Genomic DNA, 23,400 nt, shown 5'->3' with positions numbered 1-23,400 from the left:
AACTTAACACTGCCAAGTCTACCACTAAACCATGTCTGTGATGATTAAAAAGAGCATGGATGGCATGTCAAGAGAAGTCCCCTCTACTCAGCAATGGGCAGGCTGCACCTGGAGTCCTGTGCCCAGAATTGGGTCCCACTTCCATGGAAGAAAGACTTTCAGTTTTGGAGTGAGGATTATCAAGATAGCAAGGGAGGCTGAAGGACAGAATGATGGACCAAGAGAGGAAGGAAATGGGGCTTTATTTATCCTGGAGAAGAAAAAATTAAAGGGGTATCTTACAAATGACTTATAGATAGGTGGATCAGACTCATCTTGAAAGTGCATGGCAGCAAGGGGAATTCCTGCTAGGTGTAAATAAACAAATTTCACAGTAAGGATGATCAAATATCAACACAGGTTGTCCAGAGAGTATGCAGACTTTTCATCCTTGAAGGTACTTAAAACTTGACAGAAAAAATGCTCAAGCAACCTGATCTAACTTTGAAGTTAACCCTGCTTTCAGCAAGGAGATAGGACTTGGTGGCTTTCAGAGGCCACTTCCAGCCTGAATTATTCAACAATACAAATAAAATCCTATGCTTTGTAAACTTTTTTTGATTTTTAGTAGGAATGACTGCTAGTCTGTTTTTTCTCATGGGAAGTGTTTTTCCACCCATAATTATTCCCAATTTGAAACACTTAGGCTAACCATTTCATCCAAAAGGGGTGTGTGCCTTACCTGGAGTGGAAGAGAAGGGATTTTTTTTTCCCCAAGTCAAAATTATCTTAACCTTGTTTTCAGGAATGAAAGGATAACATATTGTTTTGTCTGTATACAAATATTTTGACAGTGTTTTCTCAAAAACTCTATTACTCTCATGCTTTCAGGCAAAGCCTGTTAGTCTGCAGGGTGCATGGCTTCTTGGCAAGGCCATGCTGAGTGAAATACTGCATGAAAGCTTCATGTTCAATGAGGATTTGAACAAGTTGAAAAGATTAGGGCTGGATGGAAGGAAAGCCTCAGAGTGGAGAATATGACAAGGATCAGAACATGGGGGAAAAGAAGGGAGCAGAACAGTCAGAGGAAGGGACCGGAGAGTGGTATCTTTGCTTTGTCCTGGGCAGGACTCATTCAGTGGTGTGCTTGGAAGACAGCCAGCCTCCCATTTACTTGTTGCAGATGGGCTGTGATAAATGGGGCAAGGCAATGCAGGTGATGAAGTAGCAGACTGGACTTCACTGATCATTCAGTCCTATCCATTGCCGCAGAGCTCTCTAGTGATGCTATGTCACTTTATCTGAATTTTCCCTCTTCTGAGGTTTGAGCTGAGATTTGAGAATCACGGTGCAAAAATGATGAGCTGTAGCTGAAAAATATTGGGATTGTGCTAGAAGATACCAAGTGCTGTAAGCACACTTTCCTGGGTGGCAGAAGTTGGGCATCCCAAATTGATGGATGCTTTTGACTTTAATGTATGTGGCTTGGTCTCCTGTGTAAAATGGTGGCAAGGGAGATGGTGATTATCGGTATTAATGGCTATTCTTGCAGTGCTCATTTATCTGTGTTAAGTACTACAGGAAAGCATGTGAGGAAATTGATAATTCTGTCTTCATAGTTCAATTCCTTAAATACTATTCACCCTTTACACTGGATAAGGCAGCAGTTCCTTCCCGGCAAAAAAAAAAAAGGGGGGGGGGGGGGTTGGAAGTAGTGCATCAGTAGAATGCAACTTCTGGTATTTCTTAAGTACTGACTTCTGTAATATTAATGTTAGTTTAATATATTCTTGTGGGTAATTTTACCTATAAAATTGTAGTCCTATTTCAGTTTTGTCAATTTTCTGTTGTAAAAGTTGGCCCTAGTGACATGTTCCTCTGAAGTTTATCAATCTGTTTACATCCTCGATGTTATCTGTGTAAAAGGAGAGGGCCACAGATGTCTTTGCCCTGTCCAGTTCACTCAAAGAAAGGGAAAAATGGTCTTTCAGAGGCCTAGCGGGCCTTTCTGCCACATGGGCTTCCACCATCCCTTTCACCCTACTGATGGCAAATATGTATTTCTTCTCCATTTTGGCTCCTGCTTATGATACTGTTAAAGCCTTTATTTTTAGAGTTGCTATCTTTTCTCTTGCTGCCATATCTGTCTGCAGAGTATTGCACTCCTGCCAAGTTATACTTGCTCTAGACACAACATAAACAAATTACATGTAAGAAATGTGAAGTTGCTTGGATTTACTGTGAAAAGTGGTTTTAGTCTCAAAATAATTTCACTTTAGCCCTATTGCTAATCTTAAACCTGGCTGTCTAAAGCAGGGGTTATCTGTTGTTGATATGTACAGGGTATAGCGTGCATTAGCTCTTATCAGTGCCTGGAGTTCTGAGACGCTACAGGAGAAGAATTAATAATGTTACTTATGTGTATCAATAGACAAAGCTTTCTTGTTTTCATACTGACAACTGAAAATGATCACTTAACTGTTAAATAAATTGGGGGGGGGAGGAGAAGACAGAAGAAAAATATTTATCTTTCTTTAAAAAAGATGGCCCCAATAGTAGATGGTACTAAGGACAGAAAAGATTTTTTTCAGTGTCCTCTGAGGTCTGTCTTCATCCCAAGTCCATTAGTTCTCCGATTATTAAGACTATCGTGCAAACCACAAGGAAAATTTAGGCATGTTTTGAGAAAGTAAAATACTTATGCTTAAGGACACATTACTTTGATGCTAAGAAAAGGAAAAAGAAAGAAAAAAAATGGCTAGTGTTAGTTCAGAAAATGCCTGTTTTCAGTTAGCTCTGATGAGTAAATACTTTGAGGCTGAACTTCAGTAACATGTGTTACTCGAACATTGCTTTGATGACTTTTTTTAACTTGCGGATGAGTCACAGAAACAGAACTGAATTGGTAATTTGGATGGGTCCTGGTATCTGATCCAGTGCTGGTGCAGAAGGTTGTAGCTGTACTTCACAGCTATTATGGTAACAGAGACCCATTGAAAGCCAATTTTTGTTAAGGCTGTTTTCGGAAGAGACATGTAGATGTTATGAAAACACATATACAGTTGAGTTTAAAAAAACCTTTCATTGAGAGACACAGAAGTAGTTGAATATAATGCGAATGTTAATTTTATTCCTGCTTCTTTTCTGTGTCATGTTGGATTGCCCAGTATCTGGTGGGACTAAAATGGGTTTGACTCTCACCGAGATAGTGTTCTGCAGTTGGGAGATAAACGTGGTGCCACAGTCAGTGATGAAGGGAAGGAATTTCATTAATTAATTGCAAAGCAAGGCACAGATGAGCCCTAGTCTAGAGGACCCTGGCTCTTGAGGAGGCATGGAGCTGCACAGTTCATGGGTGACATTCTTCTCTAGGACTCATTAGAATAAAACAAGCTCTAGAGAAGAGGTCCCAAACTGCTCTGATGCTGAGTGAGTGAGCCCAAGAGAATGTTATGTTACCCTTGACAATATGTGAAGCAGTGTCTTGCAGTGATTTAAAACAAAACAAAACAAAGGATTATGTGGCCTTTTGTGTGAATCTGTGAATATTGGCAGTGTTTTTGCTGGCCTGAATAACTTGCAGACTCATTTCTGAAGCTCCTGGCAGAGCAGCCCTGGGGCTGTAGGGGCTGTGCCCCGCCTTCCCATCCCCTTCGTTTAGGGGCTGGTGGCAGCTCTTACCCTACCTGCACCCAGCCCACATCCCTGTGGGCAAGCCCGCTGCCACCACCCTGTGGAAAGGATGCTCTGTGTGCCTTCCCTCTATGGCAGGGGACAAAAATTAAGCTTGGGAAAGAGGAATACTCCAGACCGTGCATTTTGCAAGTTCTCCTCTGCAAGAAAGGATTGGTGTGGCAGGATCGGTGAAAACTCGGGCTGTTCTGTGTCTTCTTGCTGTATGCCTAGTTAGGATATAGTTGTGGAGCAGCCTGTTTAAAAATATTCTTCATAGAGAAAAACATGGGTATAAAAGAGGGAAAGACAGGGTTGTGTTATGGCCTGGTTGTGCTCTTGTAGCACCCATTTAAATTCCCATTTATATTTTCCTAATACACTCGTCTCCTTTTTGCCTCAGAGCTAGTTTAATTGAATTTGCTTGTTCTGCCTGCCATTTAGCTGCGAGCTGCCCTGACTAAAACCTGTTTCAATGCAATAACAAACCAAGCTGTTTCACTAAATTTCCGGCATTAAAAGCAGCTGACCTTCATGTGCTGCTGGGGAAAGGAGAGATCTAGTGGGTCTAATGCAGAGCACCACACGCAAAATCAACTTGCGCACATAACTTTGATGAGAAATTATTGTAATTGCTCTAACTACACATATTAAACACAGTTGCTGTCTTTCCCACGTAAGTGTGTGTGTGTGTAATTTTCAAATATTGACTGCATTTGGAATTGAATTATCAAATGGGCTGTAATCATATGCTAGAATATGTTTGGGATGAGTATGTATTTTGTAATAGTTAGTTTATTACTACGCATAACAGCCGTTTCTCTTGAATGTGCTTCTTTCATTTATTTAAAAAAAAAAAAAAAGAAAACCAGGTATTTTTTTCTTAAAATTCTTCAATGAATACAGCATTACTGCTATTGGGTAAAACACAAATAAAGGGATGGAGTCAGAATTTAGTTTCCCATAAGACGCACATATGCAACTGTACAGCTGTTAAAATTATCTTTTTCTAGTTTGTAAAACAGAGCAGTCAGTCAATGCACTGTTTCTCTTTGACACTGTTGGATTTCTATTTCTGTTGGATTTGTTGGGCCAACTGCTTGACTACCAGGAATATCCGACTGCACAGGGCAGAGACACTCTTGCATCATTAAACTGATGAGTTTTCCCATCCTTTTCAATGGTCCAGGACTTCACCCACTGAGCTGTTGAGATTAGACCTGTCTGTTGCAGGGGGGAGCATCATGTTTGCTTACGCAAAACTACTGTGGCAGATATTATAGATATAACTGATTTTTTTTTTTTTTTTTTTTTTTTTTCCCCACCTCTGCTGTACTCTCTGGGGCTCCTGATAGTCTGTTTCAGGCTCTTGTTGAGTGAGTGATAAGATTTTCAAACAGAGGTTTAGAAAGTCTCTGTTTCTTCTCAATGGTTTGGTTGGAAAAGAACGTGTCAAGATAAGGCCTTTCAGTAGCACCGATGAATAACCTATATGCAAAAAGGCAGAGAGGCTGCTTATTTTTGTGTTTTATAATGCTGCTTTAATTCTTAGTTTCATAAACAGCACAACTGTTCAGGCAGAGAAACGGTCTTGTGAAATCTGATATAATTGTTGGATGCTGCCTGAGAGCAGAATATGCATTAGGAAATGGGAATGGAGGAGGGAGGGCTGCTTCTGCATGCCCCCTCCTTTCCTCTCGCCAATGCGCTCAGGTTCAGTGCAGCTTTCAAGTCAGATTTTAAACCTGTTAAGGTTTAACCAAACTGCTTGGTCTGGCTCTGGTCATGAAAAACCTTCTATGGCTTGTAATAACTTGAGGATAGCACCTCCTAAAATCATTTACTAGAAAACATAATAGACGTTAAAATAGGTTGGCGCATTCTCAGTGTAATGATGAACTCTTGGACAAAATGTCTTGATTGTTTATTTTCTCATTCTCATGCACGTGATTAGTTTGAGTTTCTTTTACGCTAGAAAGTAAACGTTATCGCAGTACAATGAAGACTACAAAAAGTAAAGAAAATTACAGTTTATAGAGATACAAGAAGCCTGGACAAGAGCAGGTCCAAATAGTTCATACTGGTTGTCCACTGGGGAGTCCGAGTTATGCAATGCTGGGTTGCTCTTATTAACTAAAAATTTTTTAAAAGTTTTTTTGTGAGTTGAGAAATGTTACACAACTTAGCATGATTCATACCACCTCTCCTTTCCATGTTTAATTTTCTTATTCTAGTAGCAGACTGTTAAAACACTCTGCTTCCCTTCCACAAGTTACGTTACTGCTCTTTGGAGCCATGAGGCTTAAGCAAAACCAGGAGATGTAAAGATGTGGGTGGGAGGAAGAAGGGGGAATTGAAAGTCTCAGAAAGACCTGGTAGTTTTTATTTCCCAAAATATATGTATATAAAGAGAACCTGGCACAGAAACAGGTATAGGAACATCGGAAATTTGGGAAAGAGAATAAACAATACAGTTCAAAATTGTATTACTCCTGTTTTGCAATGCTTTCAAAACGCTTTCTCTGATAAGAATTTCAGGCTGGTTTTAGTCTGCTCTGCTAGTAGGTATTTGTAGCTCATCTATTCCACAGAACCTAGGTTTCTCGGGTCGTATTCATTATTGGTCCTTCATAATGAGCCAGGTTGACCACATCCCAATATTTAAAATACAGGCTTCCTGCAATGTCATCCTGGTATCATCAGGAGTCATGTTCAGGCATGTGTTTGCTCAGGTATCCAAGATGCGGGCTGTGCTCTTCATCTCTCCAGCCCTCTTGCCGTTGAGCATGGCAGTTGCAGAGAGGAGTTCCCACCACAGGTCTCCAGCTTGGTGGCCCAGAACGTGGAGATGCTCCGTGGGCTTGTCCAAGCTCGATGTTGGCTGCGCAGTTGCGAGCAGCTCTTGTTTCTCTCTCACCTTCCACTTCAAATGTGTCATCTCTGTGCATACAGTGTACTGTTGTTCCCCATATGTAAAACTCTCAAATATTTGGGATTGCCTAAGTATAGCTGTAACTACTTTCTGTGGGCTAAGGAAGTTGTACCCGAAACATTCCTTATCCTTAACTTAGTGAGTTTCACACTTGGTAAACAACTGCTTGAGATGTTTCAAATATTTCCTTATTTTTCATCACTTTCTTTTTCTTTTGTAAATAAGGAAAAACAAACAATTCTTTTTTTCTTTTTCTTTTCTTTCTGGAAATCTTAATTTTGTTTTCAGATTATGCAACTAAACTTTTCATGATCTGGAGTATGGAGTCTCAAGACAAATTTTGAATGGAGTATCTTTCTTTGGTAGTGGTTTTCTTCCTTCAGCTAATGCCGTGCAGGCCAATGTATTTTGAAGTTTTCCTTTAACCAAGCAAAGTGATATAAACACATATTTCTTTTAGAGAGAGAGTTACTTCATCTGTATTTTACATCAGAAATGTTTACACTGCAAATTAGTGAAGTTTGAACAGGGTACCATGAATTCTTGCCCTATCACTTTGCATCCTAGCTTCTCCAAGTAGCCATCACTCTGCTTTTGATTTCAAGTCAGCCGTCAGCTTAACCTGACTTTTTCTACACCACCCTTACACAATGAAAGTGTTTTATAGGTTTCAGACACTAAAAAAGGTAACAAGAAGTGATTAAGAGCAGTTGCCATACTCCCAGTACAGAAGCTGAGGGTATTAAGGATCTAAAAGATAAGAAAATGAGATGTAACATGCTACATAATCTTACCATAATAGCTCGGTTTGCATGTATATAATGCATGATAACTGCTGTTTTATGGCAAATTTTCCAGACATTGTAATTGCCTGGTGAACGTTGCTCTGCTCTGCTAAGTTCATTGACTGATGAATTCTGTACAAACTTTAGACATGCCACATAATGTGATGTCTGGGAAGTTGCAAAGTGAAAATTTTTATTTGATTAGTCTAAATAAAATTGATAAATAACGGGGAACATAATTTTAGCTTTAAAGAGGCTTTGAAGAAGGTAAGTGAATAAAATAGCCACATTGTTGATGCAGCCTTTGCAAGAGGCCTTAAGATTCACATGCATTTCAAGATCCCAGTCAATTGCAGAAGACCAAAATTTTGCTTTGCTTTAAGTTAATCATTGGGGAGTTTAATTTCATAAGTCCTTACTTTAATCATAATAGTGGACCTATGTCAGAGTATTTAATTTCATGGGAGTTGTGGAGTATAGAAAATGTATGTCTCTCAAAGGGTAGACTTTTTGTCATGTTATTCTAAGAAACGTTCATTATAAAGTGGGTTTTTAAAAATTATTATTAACTGCTGCTTATTAAAAACGAGGGAAAAAACACCCTGAAACCAAAGCCTGCTGGTGAGGTATTTACTGATGACATGAAAACACTTTTTCTTTGAAGCTCATTTCAGAGTGCTACACAGAAATGATCTTGCTGTCTGAAGGGTTTTAGCACTCTTGCACCCTAAGCAGTATGTTGCCACAGTTGCGGTAGAAATTTGAGGCTGAGTTCTCCAAGAATAAGCTACTATATCTCCTGCCTTTTTGCTTGGGTGGAACATGAGAACAAGAGCTCAGGTTTCATCGTTCATCTGTATAATCACTTTCAGGTTCCTTCAAAGAGTGGCAGAATCCCCCCAAAAGTTAAATAAAGCAGGACTTTGTATGCTTAATGCAAAGCAGAGGGTGGGTGGCGCAGGGAAAGACATGGAGGCTCTAAACCACAAGACACTGCTACAGCAGCTTTGCTCCACGTTCAAATCCACCCTGTGTAGTGGTAAGAGAAATAAAGAGTAGCGGTGGTGGTTGTAGCCATGGTGGTCTAGAAGACTCTAGAGGCAAGCCTTGCCTAAGGGAAATGTTTTGCTTTGGTGTCAGCTCAGCCATTAAAAGTCCTGCTTGGCCGTAGCGGGCAGGTACGCTGCTTGACTAATCAAAGCATATGTTGTGATAGACGATCAGCATGTGCAGTGCTGCCTGTCAGCATGCATATAGCTACTGCATATGCTCTCTCTTGCCTGACAAAAATATCTAAAGGGTTATTCGGAGTGCTGGGCTTGGTGGTTGTAAGGATGGAGTGTAGAGGACAAGGAGCAGTAATAAAACCTTAGGAACACAACCTTTCCCATACTTAATTTTCCTCTTTCCAACTTTTCTCCCCAAAACGTGAAAGGAACATAGGAAAGCAACTCATTTAAGTCATTCGAACCCTCTGAAGGCTGTTTTATGAGTTCATTTATCTGGCTTGCTTACGTTTCTCTTGAATTTCTTTCTTCCACTTAAAATAACTCAGACTATAGATTAGCTGCTGTACGAAAAGCAGTGAAATGGACCAAACCTCTAGAAAAGGATTCAATACTGAAGTCAGAATTGGAGGGTTTGGCGACATTTTATTCCAAACTAGTTGATTAATAGAATTTTCTTGCAATTGCAAAGGAAACAACTGTGTGCTGCATATTGTATAAATCCAATGCTTCATATCAATGCCATCATGTTTTTCCTTTGAAAAGATGTCTGTGGCTTTCACTATTTCTGCAGTTATGTGTCTTGTCAGGAGAAAACAACGTCTTAAAGTGAAAATACTCCTTTTACAGCCTTATTGCACTTGTCTGGCTCCTCAAGCATCAGTGAAATTCCAAATACCATGAACTCTGGTTACCTTTGTTAAGAACACTGATAGTTCATGGTATGTGTTAGGTGCAATGGCAATTGCAGATTTTTCCTAAGCAGCTTCATGGGTCAAGACACCAAAGCACAAACCAATGTGGTCAGTCACCATGGTCTTGTCAGAATCCTGCAAGCAAGTTGGAAACCTGAGGACCAGCTCTGTTTGTAAGCCCTCATGCTATTAACGTGATTTCTACCTTGCAACAGAGATTCCAGTCCTGCTTTTTCTGTCTGTTACTTTGTTTGGGGAGAAGAGCTAGCATTAAAATGTTGAAAAGTGTGAGTGTTTAGCTGGTCTGACTGATATATTAAAGAGAACCTTGGAAATAATTTGATTGAAGCTTGAGCAAAATGAGTTTGAATGTGGGGGAGAACGCAGCCTGGATCTCTTTGGTTCACAGGCTTTTTGTAAATACATTATTTTTATGTTTCGTTTGTAACCACTGAGATGTGCTTACCTTTAACTGTCACCAGTGGCACTGTGTTGGCCCCCAGATACACTGAATCAGCGTTTGCTTGTTCCTTGATTTGGGTAAGGGATGGAAGGCAGTATGGATTTTTCAACCTGAATCTTTGTTTAGATTTCAGTTTCAACCTTAGGAACTCCAGCATGGAAATTGTTCCTTTTTTTTTCTTTTTTTTTTTTTTTAATTTTAATTTTTTTTGGAGGTGATGACAGGAATCACTGCATTTATTTTACTATGAAGAACAAATTGTGCACCCAGAAATTTTCTGGGAAAGAGGCAGAGCACCTCTTCTAAATGCAGGGTCCTTACGTAAGCTTGTGCTTTCCTATCAGCTTTTTTTCTGAGTAACTTCTTTAAAGCAGGCGAGCTGGCCCGATGCTTAAGGCATCGAGGATGTTGCTTGGCAACTTTGGGCTGTGCGTGTGTCTCTCCAGGAGCAGCCGGACAGATGTTTGCACACAGGCTTACTGGGAGCAACCCGGTGGCAACCGAGCAAACCCAGTCCTAAAATTACTGGTTCGGGGCATGTGTGCTAAATTAAACATTTGCACTGTGAGAGGCTGTTCATGATACTTGTTATTTGCGAAGTGTAAAAAGCTTTTCAAAAGCGTGAGAGGCTGAGATGCTTTTCTTGGATATTTTTCAGCACCTAGGGGACAAATTATATCATTTGTCATTTGGTTGAGTGAAATTTGTTTAGTTTAAAGCAGTGAGTTGAAGATGAGGTTGGTTTGTTTTGGTTTGTTTGGGTTTTTTTCCTCTTACTCTTTTAATGTAACAGTAACATTTTCATGCTATTAAGAGAATTACTCTTCAGAGATACAAACACAGATGCCCGTGCGTTGTTTGGCAGGTCTGTGTCCAGTTAGCAATTAGCTGCATTTCAGTTAGAAAGAAACCAGTGGACTGTCACTCTCTGCTACTTTTCTATCCCAGGATTCAATATACTGGGTGCACACGGGGCACCTGCCTTTAAGGTGTGCTAGTATATTTGCCAAGGGAAAGATGCAAAGAGCCTGGATCGGTACCCCCTGATTTTTCTCTGTGAGTACTGACAGTGAGAGCGAGTTGTAGGGGGAGTAAGCTGTCGAAGCAGAGGGAAGGGACGGGTTTCTCCCCTTCTCACTACCTTCAACTCAGTTTTACTGGCAGTGTCCCATTAAATGAATGTGAGACTTAAACTGTAAACTGAATTAGAGCATCTTTTTAAAAGGTAATGCATTCTGAAAGTGTCGGAGCAGCTATAAACATAAGGTGGAAGAGCTCCTGTTTGTGTGCAGAGGCCGTCTGCTAGCCAGAGGTGGACTGGTCCCTGGGAGCCCGTTCAGGCAGGGGCTGAAGGTTAGGGATATAATTTTGAGCAGTTGCTCACATAAATAAAGGCTGGGGGCCAACAGCACAGTCTGATGCCAGCACAGGCTGGCGCGGCTGCCAGAAGAGGCGGCAGTGTGACTCTGCCGTCATCCCCGCTTCTCATGTCACACCACACCCCCCACTTTTGAGTCTCATATTGATGAGATCTCATGGGGAATCGTGGTGAGGAATTGATCAGATTTATTGTCTCTCCTCCCTTTTTAGTTTTAACTCAGGTGGGTTTGCCGACTTCTTCCCATGACTTTAATAAATGCTTGTAGTGTCTTGATGAAGGGGGCAGGACGGAAGAGTGAAGGAGCAGCCAGGAAAAGGGGAAAAAGATGGAGACTTTTCTCCTGTTGGTAATGCAGATATTTAACTGGCTGGGAAAGCGTGGCAGACTGCGAGACAGGGACCGGCTGCAGGAGCAAGGGCTGTGTCTGGCTGGCTGGGCTTGGAGCAGCCAGGCACAGTGTGGACACAGACCTGCCTGTGTCCTTGGTTTGTGAAGAGCAGCCACTTCCTCTGGCTGTTAAAACATTGTGCAAAGAAGGAAGTAAGAGCAAGAGGAGGCAGCGTACTGGGAACAAATGTGCACTTTTCTAACTAGAGGCAAGAGTATATTTTGGGGTTTTGCTTACTTACTGTTTTCTTCGGTAAGCATATTTGGTAGATCAAAACCACCAGCCTTTTCCCTTCCGTGAGTAAAGTTTACTTGCTGTCAAACATCGGAGCTGGGTTTTCTACTCTTCTGGCACTCTGAGAAAATAAAAATGGAGAGGGATAGTTTGACAGGAAAGGTAGCCAAGGAACCTAAAATTCTTCTTTAGACATGCCAGGTCAGAAATGTTCTAATTCTAAGGAGTTCTTGCAACTAAAGTAATCTTTCAACCATTACAGAAAACAACGTGTGACATCTTAGCATGCGTAACTGTAAGATAGTGCGGATATACGATAGATATGTTCACTCTTGAGCAGGAGTTCTTACCTTTTCTTAATAACACTTTAGTATTATGATAAGCATAAGCAGAGTTATTCATTAAGAACCTACTAGCGCTTCCCTTAATTGCTATTAACCTTCATTAAGATGAGAGGTGAACTGTGTTGGGTGCTATGCAAACACTCATTAAAGTGCCTTCCCTCCCTGGTAAATCTTGCAGCTTACCAAGGCAAATGATATAAAAGCAGTTGGGGGCTGTGCCTATTAACCTGGCCACTGAGAGTTGTTTTATTATAGGTGCTGTAAGGAAGAGGTATCTTAAAAAGAAATTTGTGGAAGGCAGTTGTGATTCAGGATGGCATTTCTATTTCTGATAGTACTTACAAAATATGAGTGTTGATTCTCCTTTGAGTCAGTGAGACTTTAGCTTATGCTCAAGTTAAACTCCTGCTTAAATCCTTCTCTGAATTAGATGCTTCATGAAAAGAAGACATAGAACAGCTAAGGATAGTTTTTTAACTAAAATGCAAGACTGGGTTTAATGGCATGCAAAAAGGGGGAAGGAAAGTATCTGCTTTCCTGGTTAACAACCCACAAGTAGGGCAAAACAGTGCGAATGAGAACAAAAAGCCAGAATTTCATGGATTGAAATAAATTGACTCAGCAGAAAGCAGCCCAGTAAAGGAGGATGGTCTGTGTTGACCTCAGTAGAGGTGGTCGCCATCTAGAAAGCTCTCAGTCCTAGAATTGCCAATAGAAAATGAGAATTGTCCTTGCCTCCCTCATTGTTAGGCTGTTTAGGAACCCTACTTAAAATAAATTTGTGTTAACTGCATATTGCATATCTTCTGTATTTCCCGTTTCTTTTAGTTAGTGTATATTAAATCAGAGTACAGTTAAACCATATTAATGATTGTGCATACACAAAATAAATTAAAAATGAAAACCTTAACTGAGATAAAAAGCTTCAGTTTATTACTCCATCTGAAAACTAATTCTCATCTGTTTGGGGCACAGCCTCAGGTACCTCCCAAAGCATCTTAGATCCATAAAATTTGGTTACCTTTGATTTATAATGGGGGATGGAGAACTGCAGCAGGAGGTAATCACTTGATAATCCAGTTAATGCTCTTAGTTAGAAAGTAGCCACAGATATGTAAGTGGCAAAGAGCAGTGCTGAATTAATAGCAGTAAATCTTCTATAGGCAGGATTTCAGTTGCAGAAGCACTGAGGCCAAATTTACTTATTGTTCCTTCAGTAGTCTTAAAATGGGGTGGATTTGGCACTGACTGGCAGAGTGAGACTTACTTCAAATGACAGACCAAATAAATCCCTGCACTGAGGTCAATAAACCAGTGTCAAGAATAAATCTGACCTGCTGTGTCACTGAGTTGCACTAAGGGATACCTCACCTGAAGGTTTACTACTTATATATATTTGAAGGCAACGGTAATATTGGCCAATTAGAGGTCTGTGGGCATTATGTTTGCAGTGAGGGAAGACAGAAATAGAAGATTTGGTCTGATTTCTAAATCTTACCTTCATCTGCTGTCTCACAGTGATCACTCTTAATTATGAGAATTTTGTTTCATTGCCATGCAGAAAGCTAAGCTGCATGAGTCATGGGCAGAACAGTTTGCTTTTAATAAATGGAAGTGGATACGGTAATAATAAAAAAAAAAAAAAAAAAAAAAAAAAAAATCAGTTCGACTCCAAACCCATCTACCCGTCTAGACAGATAGTGCCAAGCTCCTGTCTGCTAAGAAATATCTTCTTAATAATGCTGTAATAATGCTACTGCTTTATAGTACTTGCCATTTTTCAAAGTGCTGTACCCAGCTAATTCATCGTTGGCTGAGCTTGAGACGGTCTTTTGCTGAGTTTGATAGCATTTTTGTGTCTTGCTTTTCTGTAACGCGCTATTTTGAATGCCATGTCCAATCAATTAGGGAATCACAAGAATGTTTTAGGCAGCAGTTCCCAGGACTGGGCAATAATCCTTGTCCCTGCTCTTCCAGGGTTGCCTATTCATCCTTTCCTGGCAGAGACCACGTGCCTCCCCATTCCCCTCTCCTATAAAAAAAAACACCTTGTTGTGGCCAAATATTCTGTGCGGGCCCATTTTCCTTACGGCTCCCCTCCTCTGACTGGTACCCCATGGGGAAGGGGGGTGCATGTGTTGGCACCTTTTCCTTCCCTACCTCTAATTTACCTGCTTCATGTCAGAGGTTGTTGTTCCCTTTATTACTCCCTGGCTTTTTGTGCCAGGAGCAACTCCTTTCCTTCCTCCCTCCCTTTGCAGGGCTTTCCCAAGCAAGTTGCATGTGGGAGAAACTGGAAAACCAGAAGTGATGGATGGCTAGAAAAGGGAATGGAGGGCAGAGCTTGCCGCCTATTTTATCCATTTGCCCAGCTTAGTGTTGATCTCCTGGGTGACTATTGCTCATAGAGTGGGGTCCTGACCCCTCGATAGCTATGTGCTTTCCTCCCCAAAGGATGGGGTGCTGGCAGCAGCCTGGCTTCCTGATGCACATCTAGCTCCTTGCATGGGTAGGAAATGGAGGATCCTGGCTTGGAGAAAATGCAGGGAAGGTATATGGCACAAGGGGAAGGAAGCTGCTTTGGAGGAGAGGAAGATGAAGAGATACCTCTTGCAAGGGCAAAGGAGGAATAGAGGGTTGGGAGGCCCCTGACTGAGAGGTATGGTGGTAATGGAGGGAGGGCGAGAAGGGGCTGAGTGGGGATGGAGAATGGGGCACGCTGGATATGGGAAGAGGAGAGGGGATGACCTGGCAGGAGTGGGCTGGGGGAGGTTTTCTGCAGCCATCGAAATGAAGAGGAGGTGGTGGGTGGGTAGCAGCATGCAGGGAGCTTGTGTCTAGAGCAGCAGGATCTGAAGGGTTCAGGGCAACCACGAGCGTGTGGCATCCCGCTTCCCACCCAAGCTGGTGTTGTTTTGAAATGAGCAGAATGTAGGAGTTAAAAACTTCTGTGGCAGGCAGCAGGGGCTGTGCGTCTGGCTGCCGGCGGGGTGTTTCAGGGAGTGCAGCTTGATGCGTTGGGAGTTGAGATGAGCAGAAACTCAAATGGGACCATTAAACTCATTTGCTCCTGACATCCAGGTCTGAATCATCCCCTCCAGAAAGGTGAGAAAATAGCAAAAATAAAATTATTGTCCTATAGCAAGGCAGGAGATCAGTCTCTTCTAGTGCTGCCTGGACTTGTCATCCGAGCTTGCTTTTGTGTAATGGACACTGGGATGACTCCAGTGAAGTGCAGGGAGGTTATTTATGTTTCCCACCTGTGTGAGAAGAGCATGGATTTGGGCTTGCTAGAAATTACTGGAAGAACACGGTTTTTTAAATAATTAAAAACTGCTGATTCATGGAAATCTAAACTTCCGTGGAGCTCCCATCTGACAGAAGTCAGGGCAAGCTGGCCAACTAACCCACTTTGAAATTAGAAAGGAACATTTGAAAATGGAAAAAAAAATAAAAATACTCTGAGTGTTAAGAACTCTGAAACTTAGGCCCATATTGGTAGCCCAGGGGTACCAGCTACCTCATGTCTGTTGCAAAGATTTCCTGCTTGTAGGAACAGCCTGTTAATACCACTTGATGTTTTGAGGTTAAATCAGTGTGCTGAAAGCCTTCTAGATCCTCAGATGAAAGATGCTATTATATATGCAGTACATCCACAAAAGGGATCATGGAGTATTTTGTAACTTTGGGGCAAATCTGCCTGCAGTACTGCTCAAGGACAACATGTGTTGCTGTGAATGTGTGTCTCTGCTTAAAAGCAGCGTCAACACCTTGCACTTCAGCAGGCAGTACAAGAGCTGCAAAAGGTTGAGCTGGTAAATCTTGCATTGTTTTTCAAATAATACTTCTTCAGTCTCCTAGCTTGCTTTTGAGACTCGATTTGGTTCAAACCAACTCAGTCCTTTTCTTTCTTTGCTTTTCTTTTTTTTTTTTTAAAATCAAACCTTGTTAACTCTAATGTGTGCCTTAGCTGTCAAATCCATTCCCTTGTGATTCATGATGGCTTCCAGAGCTCCTGGTGGAGAAGAGTATACAAGCCTTTTTATTTCAACTGCATGACTAGAGGTATTCCCTCTCTTAGTTGATGGCATGCATTTTCCTTTTGAAGTCCCTTTCCTTCTTATGCACGTTACGGTGTGACAGATCTGCTAAATGGCACTCCTGCATAGCAGGTAAAGGGGATGTGTGTGTGTGTGTCTTGCTACAATTCTGTGTTAAATACAGAGCGGCACAGTTTTGCAGATTTGAGAAATGGTACGTCCACTGCCTACTGTCAAAACCTCTTTCCCTTCTTTTAAATCTCACAGAGATGCTGCTAATTAGAGGAGATTTTTATTTTCTCCCTCCTGATTCATATCAGAGGCCTGAATATAATTTGGATCACTTTGATGAGCTCAAAATACACCATCTAAAGAGAGAATAAGCCTCATTTATCCACTGTGCTGCAACAGGATGGAAGGTGCAGCATGAGAGTGTGTCGGTCTGTGGCTCTCCCACAGCCAGCCAGCCATCACTACCCTTCCCATGGCCAATTCCTCCCCTGGAAAAGAGCAAGTTCAGCTGCTTCTGGTCCCCCAGAGAAGCGAAGGAGCAGTGCCTCTGAGAGCCGTGGTGCGGCAGAGTCTCAAATCCAGTAGCTGCTTGCATGCGTGTAGTTAGTGGAAAGCTCAGTTGTGTGCTCTGAGAGGAGCTATGTATTTACCAAAATGGAATGGTGCAAGTAGGATTATCCCGTTCCAAATGGCTTCTGTATGTGCTGGGAACTTTTGATGCTTTCTGACATGTGGCGTGCTATGGTCTGTATTGTAGTGAAAACTCTAAAGTCATTTTCAGTTCTATTTTACCCTTTCTGGACTGGGAGCTGATGTGTGGCAGGACCTATATTTTTTTCTGTTTTGGTGATGCTGTTGAGTGAAACAAGAGTCCAGATTTTAAGAGCATGTGGTTTGTTACTGGAAATTAAAATTGAAAAGGCTGGTATCCCCCCAGCAAAAACCCCAAGTATAAATCAAAGCCAGACTTTGCCAGCACCCAGCCTGCTGCTTTTAAGTTCACAGGGAGTCTCTCCATCGCTAGGGTTTGGTTGCAACTGCAGCAGCTAAACTCATCTGTCTAAATAGAATTCATTTAGCTGAGCCAAAACGCGGCCGGATCCCTCCGGACGCAGGTGGGGATCCCGGGGCCGGGCGGGGGGGGGGGGGCCTCCCTGCTGTGTGCCCGGGGAGCAGGCGGCGGGGGGGGGGGGGGGGGGGGGGAACTGGCTCCAGAAAGCTGCCGGCATCCAGCTTTTGCCGTTCTCCGCGGCGTGGGCTTTTTTTTTTTTTTTTTTTCCCCTCCCTTCTTTTTTTCCCCTCTTTTTTTTTTTTTTTTTTTTTCCCTTCCCTTTTTCCCTCCCTCTCTCCGGAGGAGCCTCCGCAGCCCTGATTTGCTGGGAAGCGGCGGAGGCTCGCTCTGGGCAGAGCCGGGCTGCGCTGCCGCTGCTGACGCGTGGCCGTGGCCGCCGCCGCCGCCGGGAGCAGCCCCGCGCCCCGGTACCGCCGCCGCCGCCGCTCCCCGCCGCAGGGCGACCCCGCCGCCGCCAAGGTACCTTCCCGCCGCCGCCGGTGCGTGCAGTCTCTTCCCCGCCGGGGGAAGCGGAGGATATGCCCGGGGGGGGGGCGCGGGCAGATTGCATCCCCCCCCTTTTTTTAATATATACGTATTTTTATATATATATAAATATATATATATATATATATAAAAAAAAAACTCATTCCTAGGAACCATTTTTAAGTTAGCAGCCGCGGAGGGGGCCGGGGTGTGCGTGAGGCCGGGATGCCTGGGGGGGCGCCGGGGGAGGCAGCGAGCGGTGCTCCCCGCAGAGCGGGGAGGGCGGGGGAGGGGGGCTCCGCGGGGGGCACTCGCTGCGGCCCGGCGGGGGGTGGGGGGACACACGGCTGCTCCCGCCGCAGCTGTGCCGGGGGGAGGCGGAGGGGGGTGTGGAATTTAAATTTTTTTTTTAGGGCGATACGCAATTTTCTGTGGGAAACTTATGTAGGCGGCAGAGGCACGGCGCCGGGGGGGGGGGGGGGCCTGGCTTGGTAGGGCGCACCCCGAGCCCCCCCCCCGGGGGGCTGGCCCCACCGAGCGCCCGCTGCCCCGCTCACCTGGGGGGCACAGCGCCTGGGCGGTGCAGGGGGAGCCGGGCAGCCTCCCCCCCTCTCCCTCACCGCCCGGCCGGGGCTGCGCGCCTTGCGGTGGCGGGGGGGGCTGTTTCCCCCCCCCCCCCCCCCCCCGGCCGTGGCTTCTGCAATGCGGTGGGTGTGGTTATGTACGGAGCAGATCGCAGCCCCGGCCCGCTGCAGTGGCAGCGCCGCGCCGGCCCCCGCCCCACGGCCCCGGCCGGCAGCGAGGGGCCCCGCGCCTGTCGGAGCCGTCGGGCCGGGGCTGCTCCGCCCCGCGGTGCCGGGGCCGCCCGGGGGAGGAATCGCGCGTGGGGCGCGCCCGCCTGCCCGCCTCGGCGCGGGCTCCCAGGTGCGCTGCAGCGGCGGCCCGGGCGCTGAGCCCCCCCCGCCCCCCCTTCTCCTCATCCCCCCCTGCCCCCCCTTCCCCTCATCCCACCCCGCCTGTGCCCGCGGAGCGCGGCGTGGAAGTTGCGGTACTTGGCCAGGTCTGTGGGGAGATGGGGAAGGCGCGGGCGCGGCCGGCAGGAAGGCTGTGGGGGTCCCGTCCTCCTGCATCCCGGCTGCGGGCCCTCACCCTTGGGTGACCAGAGAGGGGCTGGGGGGGGGGGGGGCGAGGGGAAATAGCGTTTTGTCTTTTTTAGGTTTTCTTGGTTTTCGTTGAGAGTTGAAACTTTTATCGTATATACGGAGAAGCTCGAAAACTCGCACTCCTCTGATCGTGGCAAGTAGCAAAGTATGGTCAATCTGGCCTTGCGGTTTCTTGATTTTTTTGTTGTTGTTTCTTATGGGGCTGCGCTTGAGGGGGAAGATGTTCAGTAGAGGTAGTTATCACTCTGAATGCTGTTCTCTAGTGTGTGCTTGTGCTTGAGGCAGAGATGGAAAGTTATTTCCTCAACTTAACATGCATGTTGCTTGTAAGTCAAAAGGAAAATACTGAGGACGTTTGAAGTCTTCTGTCAAAATGATTGCAAGTCAGAGGCCTGCTTGCCAAAAAAAAGCTCTGGGTTAGGTGTGTCCCACGTGCATCTGTCTTTTTACAGTGTGGTGAGCTGAATGATGCCTTTTCATTTTACTTTCAATATTGTCAGCATTTGTCTGTGCCCATAGAAAGCTGAAAGATTTGTGTAAAGAAAACAAGTATAACTAAATCTCATACAAAATGAGAATATAAACAAAATACGTAAGTTTTTGGCCAGTAAATTTTGGTGAGATGCAATCAAGTGTGTAATTTTCCTCTAACTCTATGGAGAACAGTCCTTTCATAGAGTATTAAAAGGTCAAGACCATTGTGCTGCATCACTGATGTGGTTAAATTCGCAGGTCTTGCTGCACCTGTGTGTGTACATGCATAATATAGTATAGGCGAGTACTGCTGCGCTGGTCTCCTTGGGTTGGAAAGTTTCAGCTCTAACGTGAGGATGAGACCTGCATGGCAATAAGGGGAGAAGAGAGCCCAAGAGCACCGCATTAGAGTAAGAGCTGCTGGAAGTTTATTCCTTACGGCACCACTTGAGCTGGAAGGCTCCTTGAGCTGTTGGTGTGCTGCAGACCTGCTTGCTGCAGCAGGGAACATGAAACACATCGGGAAGTGTTAAAAATACATTGATTTTATTTAATCAGACCGGTACAGCCCTGGCCTCTCCCAGAACTAATTGCACGCAGTCACATCCCTCCATTAATGATGCAGCTGGTGGCCTTTTCTCACCAGTGGCTGCCCCGTATGACTGAGGAGCTGGTCGGATGCGTGTCAGGAGCTCATCCGATGAGAGCCTGCTTCTGCGGTGGGCAGGTTTTGCCTTTGGGAGGGCGAGGAGGAGGAGGAGGAGGGTGGGAGGGCAGCAGGGTGTGGCACCATCCCCAGCTTCCCCCCCCACGCCTCTGCCTTGGCGGCTCCTCGCAGGGTAGGGCTGTGTCTACTGGGGAGCTGCATGCAGCAAAACTGGAGAGGTCTAATTTTAGTTGGGGTTTTATTCTCTTCTGAGAAGGAGCAAGTGAAGGTGAAGCTACAACTTACATAATTTTTGCATTAAAGAGGGTGAGGTTGTTTTTTTGTTTTTTGGGTTTTTTTTAATTGTCTGTAGTGGAAACCTGCTGAATATTTACTCTTTAATGGAAAAGAATTACTGTTCATGGGTTTTTCTTTGAAGGCTGGGGTTTTTTTATAGATAATATGGGCACTGGTGGTAGGTTTGACCCATGGTAGCGTGCTCACACCTATATTTGTTAGATTTGTTGTTTGGTGCAGTGGTTGTGAATTCCTTGGGGGCTATGCATGGTTATTTTTTTAAATACGTAAAATGTCACTTCTTTGTATTTCAGGCATGATCTTGAGTTAACGGAAAGTTCTTGAAATATGTTATTCACGGTGGGTGACATTCAGACTTGTTTCATGGAAATCTCATGTACCAGTAAATGACTGCTTGTTGTCTCAGAGAAAACATCAAACCATTTATAAGCGGTTATAAAAGAATACTTGTTTCTCATGAGATGAAGCATCAGCTTTATCTCTCCAGCTACAGTATTTTCAACATGAAAGTATTAATAACTGTGTGACTTTATCACATCGAAATACATCCTGGGGTGAGAATCTGTGTAGATTCAGTACACATTCAATGTATGTTGGGCTTTGAAAACAAAGGGTCGATCTGTGTAGGGAGGGCTGTTTCATGAGTCTGCAGGACTGCTTTTTCAGTGTGTATAGCATAACCCTGGGATATTGTGTTTTAGTATCTTCTTCATCACATTTTTAACTGGAAATATGTTATCACTGCAGAGATTGAATTTTCAAAGTGTTTTGTTCAGACATAATTTTTCTCTAATCAAGTGAAAATAAATGCATGCGTATAACTGAAAAATATGGTTGCTGTCAACTAAGCTGAAAATTAAGCTGAAAACGTGTTTATTCCGAAGGATCATGATGGGTTGTTTTTATTTGGTACAGAAGTTATAGAGTATGTAAAAGAGTGTTACCCAGAACTAGACTTAAATAAGCATCGCTAAGCAGTTTGAATCAGTACCATAAAGGAAGCCTTTAAAAGAGATGAACTACTGAAAAGATGATGGATTAGCTAGGTTTTATCACGTTTCTCTTAATTTTTAATCTCCAGTATTAGTCATTTCTAATGGTTGGGGAATGGTCCAAGTCTAAATGTGTATATGGACACATAGCACTTCCTCTCACATTAGCTAGCTAGAAAAACCCAAAGAGAAATGCTTGTTTTCTTTGGAAGGATCTCTGTTTCTTAAAATGAATGGCACAAGTAGTGGAGAAGAGGAGCATAACCACTTATCTTGGCTTTGGTAAGAGAAATCCTATGGGCCCTTTGCTCCTGCCCCTGCCATTCTCAATCATTGTCACCACAAGCATCAGTGCAGAGGAAACTCAGGAGGATTGCTGAGGACTAAATATCTGTGGAAAAGCAGAAATGGGTCAGTATTTGGGACAACTGAGTTAATCTGAGACAATGTGCTGTATAGACAGCAAACTCAGTATCTCCTGCACCCTTCCTGAGTAATTGATATAATGCAATTTGAGTAATTGTCAGCTTTTTGTCTCTGGAGGAAAATGAAATCTTTGCTTTTTACTTTGACTTTGACTATCATCAGAGCAGGTTGTTCTTGAATAAAGCAGATAAAAGCAAAAAGGAAATTATAATAATCTTCTAAATCATGAATCTATTTGCATCCTATGGGACGTGGTATATGAAAGGGTAATACATAAATAAAAGTTTAGAAAGCACATAGAAGTAAAAAAAGGGGGGAAAAAACCTCTTTTTACATAGACCCCTTCAATTTTTACCCTTTGCTTTATAGATCTTGGAAATACTTTGTATGCCACAGAGAATCCCTTTCAGTGGCTTCAATACCTATCAAAACTGATCTGTTGGCAAGCTGAGAAACAAAAGAAGTACTGAAATCTGCATGAGGATCACCCACCAGATGTTTGATCCCACTGAGAAAAGTCTTCAGAGGGTTAAAGAAGAATGTGGAAACCAGGGGCTTGGAGCACGGGTGGGGAGTAAAGGGCTAGAATAAATGGAAAGCATATGTGAATATAAAGAAATATTTTGGGAAGGGGGGGAGTGTAAAGAGAAGAAAGCAGGATACAGTTTTGGATACATGCTCACATGCATTTATTTGTATGAAATGTATGTTTACTGACAAATGTGACAGAAGGGAAAAGTCATAGCACTGCTCTAATGAGTTCAAAGTGGGAGAAGAAAGCTCCCACGCGGAATGGAGAATGGTTGATGTTTCTGGGTTTGGGCTGTGTTAAAATCTGAACTACCAAGGTGTACTGTACATCTATTGCTTGGCTTTTGCTGCAGCCTTTTTCCTAAAACAGGGGCTGGGTTTTGATCCCAGATGGGCTGCAGGTAGCAAGCGGGGTGGGAGTAGCCGTCCGTGGTAGGCTCTTGGTTGAAGCCCTGTTGATGCACGACGGGATGTTCACGGGAGAGAGGAAGGGAAAGAACCTGTCTCTGGCCTGTGTCAGACCAGAGAAAGATGCACGCTTGGGTCTGTGGTTTTGCTCTTCTCTTTAGCTGTGTCCTGGTCCCCCAGCCAGGCTCCTGCCTATCGCTCCCGCCGCATGCCCCCTTCCCTGGCTGCAGTCACTGGCTGGGTGTGCCTTCCTTTGGGCTCCTTGGCAGGGTCCCTGCTGGGGCGGGAGCCTCTGGCACCGTCCGTCCCTCCCATCACTGGGGAAGGTGGCCAGGCACCTGCCCTGCTTCCCCTCCCTCCTCCCGATTTGGGATCATCCCTCCACATTCCTCATGCTCAGAGCTTCATCCCTTGCAGTGGCTCAGCCTCAGCACTCTCCACCTCCCCAGAGTAGCGGAGGAGGCGACTAAATCCTGGGAGGCAGCCGCACGCCGGCGCGCACCAGCAGCCTTTCCCCGGTGGCAGGAGGTGACACTGCTCCTGGCAGCTGGGGAGCGTGACATTGCTGGTAATGATGGAGCAGGAGTCATCCCTGGTGGTGGAGGTTACCTTGTTTACTCCTTATGAATTTGAGGGCAATTATGTGTAACACCTCCTGGTTTCCTAGGACATATTGGCTGAAAAAGAAATCTTGTTTAATAAACCAGCAAATGCAAACAGGCTGTGAAGAGAGAAAAAAAAAAAAAAAAAAAAA

The 23,400-nt window shown here is 44.1% G+C and overlaps 1 protein-coding gene across 32 annotated transcripts in view; it reads left to right on the top strand.

Annotated features, from left to right (window-relative positions):
* The window catches only part of EPB41L3 (erythrocyte membrane protein band 4.1 like 3), a 143,661-nt gene that overhangs the window by 29,546 nt on the left and 90,715 nt on the right, over positions 1-23,400 (top strand). For 8 of the 32 annotated variants that reach the window (XM_030011287.1, XM_030011280.1, XM_030011285.1 and 5 more), the window contains exon 1: positions 18,445-18,748. The exons of 3 other annotated variants lie outside the window; for them this stretch is intronic. The gene's annotated coding sequence lies outside the window, so the exon portion shown is untranslated. 21 more of the 32 variants (XM_030011292.1, XM_030011291.1, XM_030011289.1 and 18 more) reach the window with 11 other exon arrangements.

This window comes from Aquila chrysaetos, chromosome 4 (genome assembly GCF_900496995.4).
Source record: "Aquila chrysaetos chrysaetos chromosome 4, bAquChr1.4, whole genome shotgun sequence".
In the NCBI taxonomy this organism is placed as follows: Eukaryota; Metazoa; Chordata; class Aves; order Accipitriformes; family Accipitridae; genus Aquila; species Aquila chrysaetos.
Note: the sequence above shows the minus strand (reverse complement) of the source record. Positions and strands in the feature narration are given on the sequence as shown.